This window comes from Mandrillus leucophaeus, unplaced genomic scaffold (assembly GCF_000951045.1).
Source record: "Mandrillus leucophaeus isolate KB7577 unplaced genomic scaffold, Mleu.le_1.0 Scaffold114, whole genome shotgun sequence".
NCBI classification, from domain to species: domain Eukaryota; kingdom Metazoa; phylum Chordata; class Mammalia; order Primates; family Cercopithecidae; genus Mandrillus; species Mandrillus leucophaeus.
The window spans coordinates 974,716-980,512 of NW_012099654.1; the positions used below are offsets into that span (position 1 = coordinate 974,716).

At 38.6% G+C, this 5,797-nt stretch overlaps 1 pseudogene; it reads right to left on the bottom strand.

Moving 5' to 3' along the window:
* Positions 1 to 3,082: 3,082 nt before the first annotated feature.
* Positions 3,083 to 3,936, bottom strand: LOC105551138 (annotated as a pseudogene).
* Between the last annotated feature and the right edge of the window lie 1,861 nt (positions 3,937 to 5,797).

The window sequence follows — 5,797 nt, forward strand, 5'->3', positions numbered from 1 at the left end:
TTTTCTAGGTATACAATCATATCATCAGTGAAGAAAGATAATCTGACTTATTCTTTTTATTTTTTTTTTAATTTCCATTGGTTATTGGAGAACAGGTAATGTTTGTTACATGAGTAAGTTCCTTAGTGGTGATTTGTGAGATTTTGGTACACCGATCACCCAAGCAGTATACACCGCACTCTATTTGTAGTCTTTTATCCCTCACCTCCTTTCCCCTCTTTCCCCGAGTCCCCAAAGTCCATTGTGTCATTCTTATGCCTTTGCATCCTCATAGCTTAGCTCCTGCTATAAGCGAGAACATACGATGTTTGTTTTTCCATTCCTGAGTTACTTCACTTAGAATAATAGCCTCCAATCTCATCCAGGTCACTGCAAATGCCATTAATTCATTCCTTTTTATGGCTTAGTAGTAGTCCATCATATATATACATATACCACAGTTGTTGTTTTTTTTATCCACTCATTGATTGATGGGCATTTGGGTTGGTTCCACGATTTTGCAATTGTGAATTGTGCTGCTATAAACATGCGTGTGCAAGTATGTTTCCCATATAATGACTTCTTTTCCTCTGGATAGATACCCAGTAGCGGAATTGCTGGATCAAATGGTAGTTCTACTTTTAGTTCGTTAAGGAATTTCCACACTGTTTTCCATAGTGGTTGTACTAGTTTACATTCCCACCAGCAGCATAGAAATGTTCCCTGTTCACTACATCCACACCAACATCTACTATTTTTTGGTTTTTTTATTATGGCCATTCTCACAGGAGTAAGACGGTATCACATTGTGGTTTTGATTTGCATCTCCCTGATCATTAGTGATGTCAAGCATTTTTTCACATGTTTGTTGGCCATTTGTGTATCTTCTTTTGAGGATTGTCTATTCATGTCCTTAGCTCACTTTTTGATGAGATTGTTTTTTCTTATTGATTTGTTGAATTCATTGTAGATTCTGGATATTAGTCCTTTGTCAGATGTATAGATTGTGAAGATTTCTTCCCACTCTGTGGGTTATCTATTTACTCTGCCGACTGTTCCTTTTGCTGTGCAAAAGTGCTTTAGTTTAATTAAGTCCCAGCTATTTATCTTTGTTTTTATTGTATTTGCTTTTGGGTTCTCGTCATGAAATCCTTGGCTAAGCCAATGTCTAGAAGAGTTTTTCCAATGTTATCTTCTAGAATTTTTATAGTTTCAGGTCTTAGATTTAAGTTCTTAATACATCTTGAGTTGATTTTTGTATAAGGTGAGATATGAGGATCCAGTTTCATTCTCCTACATGTAGCTAATCAATTATCCCAGCATCATTTGTTGAAAAGGGTGTCCTTTCCCCACTTTATGTTTTTGTTTGCTTTGTTGAAGATCAGTTGGCTGTAAGTATTTGGGTTTATTTCTGGGTTCTCTATTCTGTTTCATTGGTCTATGTGCCTATTTTTATACCAGTACCATGCTGTTTTGGTGACTATGGCCGTATAGTATAGTTTGAAATCAGGTAATGTGATGCCTCCAGGTTTGTTCTTTTTGCTTAGCCTTGCTTTGGCTATGAGGGCGCTCTTTTGGTTCTATATGAATTTTAGAATTGTTTTTTCTAATTCTGTGAGGAATGATGGTGGTATTTTTATGGGAATTGCACTGAATTTGTAGATTGCTTTTGGCAGTATGGTCATTTTCATAATATTGATTTTACCCATCCATGAGCATGTAATGTGTTTCCATTTGTTTGTGGCATCTATGATTTCTTTCAGCAGTGTTTTGTAGTTTTCCTTGTAGAGATCTTTCACCTCCCTGATTAGGTATATTCCTAAATGGTTTTTTTTTTCTTTCTTTCAGCTATTGTAAAAGGGGTTGAGTTCTTGATTTGATTCTCAGCTTGGTCACCATCGGTGTACAGAAGAGCTACTGATTTGTATACAGTAATTTGTATCTAGAAACTTTGCTGAATTCTTTTATCAGTTCTAGGAGCTTTCTGGAGGAGTCTTTAGGGTTTTCTACATAAATGGTCATATCATCAGCAAACAGCGATAGCTTGACTTCCTCTTTACTGATTTGGATGCCCTTTATTTTTTTCTCTTGTCTGGTTGCTCTGGCTAGGACTTCCAGTACTATGATGAAGAAGAGTAGTGAGAGTAGGCTTCCCTGTCTTGTTCCAGTTCTCAGAGGGAATGCTTTCAACTTTTCCCCATTCAGTATTATGTTGGCTGTGGGTCTGTCATAGATGACTTTTATTATATTGAGATACGACCCTTGTATGCCGATTTTGCTGAGAGTTTTAATCATAAAGAGATGCTGATTTTGTTGAATACTTTTTCTGCATCTATTGAGATGATCATGTGATTTTTGATTTTAATTCTGTTTATGTGGTGTATCACATTTATTGACCTGTGTATGTTAAACCATCCCTGCATCATTGGTATGAAACCCACTTGATCATGGTGGATTATCTTTTTGATATGTTGTTGGATTCGGTTAGCTAGTATTTTAGCATCTATGTGCATCAGGGCTATTGGTCTCTAGTTTTCACTTTTGGTTATGTCCATTCCTGGTTTTGGTATTAGGGTGATACTGGCTTCATAGAATGATTTAGGGAGGGATCCCTCTTTCTCTATCTTGTGGAATAGTGTCAATATGATTGGTATCAAATCTTCTTTGAACGTCTAGTAGAATTTTACTGTGAATCCGTCTGGTCCTGGACTTTTTTTTGTTGGTAATTTTTAAATTACCATTTCAATCTCACTGCTTGTTATTGGTCTGTTCAGTGTATCTAATTCTTCCCGATTTAAATTAAGCTAAGAGGGTTGAATCTTTTCAAGAATTTATCCATCTTTTCTAGGTTTTCTAGTTTATGTGTGTAAAGGTGTTCATAGTAGCCTTGAGTCATCTTTTGCATTTCTGTGGTGTCACCTGTAATATCTCCCATTTCATTTCTTACTGAGCTTATTTGGATTTTCTTTCTTCTTTTCTTGGTTAATCTTGCTAATGGTCTGTCAATTTTATTTATCATCTCAAAGAACCAGCTTTGTGTTTGATTTATCTTTTTTTTTTTTTTTTCAGGCTTCATTCACTTTATTTTTCTTGTATAAAAACCCTATGTTGTAGCCATAGCTGGAGCTTGGGTCCTCTGCACGGAAACTCTAGCGTGGGTCTTGACGAGGTGGTCAGTGAATTCCTTATAGGGAGACTTGGTGAATACAGTCTCCTTCTAGAGGTCAGGGGTCAAGTAGCTTTAGGTCTGAGATGGCATCAAAGGTGGCCTTGCCTAAGTTGCCCAGGGTGGCAATGCAGTCCCTGGCTGAGGTGTAGTAGTCATCAATACCAGGCATCATCAGCAACTTCTTGCGCACAGGGGCTGAGATGATGCCAGTGCCCCTGGGCACAGGGATAAAGTCACCAGCACAGAGCTGCAGCGGCCTGTCACCTTGCAAGGGATGGCATGGGGCTTTCCAATCTTGTTCCCCCAGTAGCCTATGTGCACAGGGACAATGGAGTGCTTGGCCAGGATCATGGCCCCAAGGATGGCAGTGACCACCTTCTTGGAGCACTTAATACACAAACCGTCGTGGCCATTGTAGTCCCCCATGGCAACAAACGCTTTGAACCTGGTGCTGTGGCCAGCATGGGTCTGCTTCTGCACTGGCATAACCTTCAAAACCTCATCCTTGAGAGAGGCCCCCAGGAAAAAGTCAATGATCTCAGACTCCTTGATGGGCAGGGAGAAGACATAGCTCTCCAGGGATTTCATCTTCATGTCCTTGACCAGACGGCTTGGTGACGGGCATCCACTCCTTGTCCTCACCTTGCCTCCGCAAGCTCCGTGGCTGTGACCCTGGCCCTGGATGCTACTGCCAAAGCCTCCCAGGAACCCACCGCGGTTCCCTATCCCAGGGCCCCTGGGGCCTCCAGCCCCGCCTGCCCCTGCATTGCATCGGCGTCATCCGCCATTTGGTGTTTTCTCAAAGAAGCTGATTTATCTTTTGTATTTTTTTTTTAAATTCATTTAGTTCTGTTTTGATCTTGGTTATTTCCTTTCTTCTGCTGGGTTTGGGTTTGATTTGTTCTTGTTTCTCTAGTTCCTTGAGGTGTGACCTTAGATTGTCTGTTTGTGCTCTTTCAGACTTTTTGATGTAGGCATTTAGGGCTATGAACTTTCCTCTTAGCACTGCCTTTGCTGTGTCCCAGAGGTTTTGATAGGTTGTGTCACTATTGTCGTTCAGTTTGAAGAACTCTTTAATTTCCATTTTGATTTCATTTTTCACCCAGTGATCATTCAGGAGCAGGTTATTTAATTTCCATGGATTTGCATGGTTTTGAAGGTTCTTTTTGGAGTTGATTTCCAGTTTTATTCCACTGTGGTCTGAGAGATTGCTTGTTACAATTTTGATTTTCTTAAATCTATCCAATTTCGATTTTCTAAATCATATTTGTGGCCTATCACATGGTCTTTCCTGGAGAAAGTTCCATGCACTGTTGAATAGAATGTATATTCTGCAGTTGTTGGATGGAAAGTTCTGTATATATCTGTCAAGTCAATTTGTTCCAAGGTATAGTTTAAATCCATTGTTTCTTTGTTGACTTTCTGTCTTGATGACCTGTCTAGTGCTGTCAGTGGAGTATCAAAGTCTCCCACTATTATTGTGTTGCTGTCTATCTCATTTCTTAGGTCTATTAGTAATTATTTTATAAGTTTGGGAGCTCCAGTGTTAGGTGCATATATATTTAGAATTGTGATATTTTCCTGTTGGACAAGCCTTTTGTTGTTATATAATGTCTCTCTGTCTTTTTTAACTGCTGTTGCTTTAAAGTTTGTTACGTCTGATATAAGAACAGCTACCCCTATTTGCTTTCATTGTCCCTTTGCCTGAAATGTCTTTTTATACTCCTTTAACTTAAGTTTGTGTGAGTCCTTTTGTGTTAGGTGAGTCTCTTGAAGTCAGCAGATGGTTGGTGACTTCTTATCCATTTTGCCATTCTGTATCTTTTAAGTGGAGCATTTAGGCCATTTACATACAACATTAGTATTGAGATGTGAGGTACCATTCCATTCATTGTGCTATTCCTTGCCTGTATACCTTGATTTTTTGTTTTTGTTTTTTAAATTGTAGTTTTGTTTCATAGGTCCTATGAGATTTATGCTTTAAAGAAGTTCTGTTTTGATGTGTTTCCAGGATTTGTTTCAAGATTTAGAGCTCCTTTTAGCAGTTCTTGTAGTGGTGGCCTGGTAGTGGCAAATTCTCTCAGCATTTGTCTGAAAAAGACTATCTTTCCTTCACTTACAAAGTTTAATTTCACTGGGTACAAAATTCTTGGCTGTTGTTTTGTTTGAGGAGGCTGAAGATAGAGCTCCAGTCCTGTTTAGCTTTTGGTGTTTCTGCTGAGAAATGTGCTGTTAATCTGATATGTTTTTCTGTATGGGTTACCTGGTGCTTTTGTCTCACAGCTCTTAAGATTTTTTTCTTCATCTTAACTTTAGATAATCTGATGTCAGTGTGCCTAGGTGATGATCTTTTTGTGATCAATTTCCCAAGTGTTCTTTGTACTTCTTGTATTTGGATGTCTAGGTCTCTAGCAAAGCAAGGAAAGCTTTCCTCAATTATTCTCCCAAATATGTTTTCCAAACTTTTAGAATTCTCTTCTTCCTCAGGAACACCGATAATTCTTCGGTACGGTCGTTTAACATAATCCCAGACTTCTTGGAGGCATTTTCTTACTCATTTTTCTTTGTCTTTGTTGGATTGGGTTAATTCAAAGAACTTCTCTTCAAGCTTTGAGTTTCCTTCTTTCACTTGTTCAATTCTATTGCTGA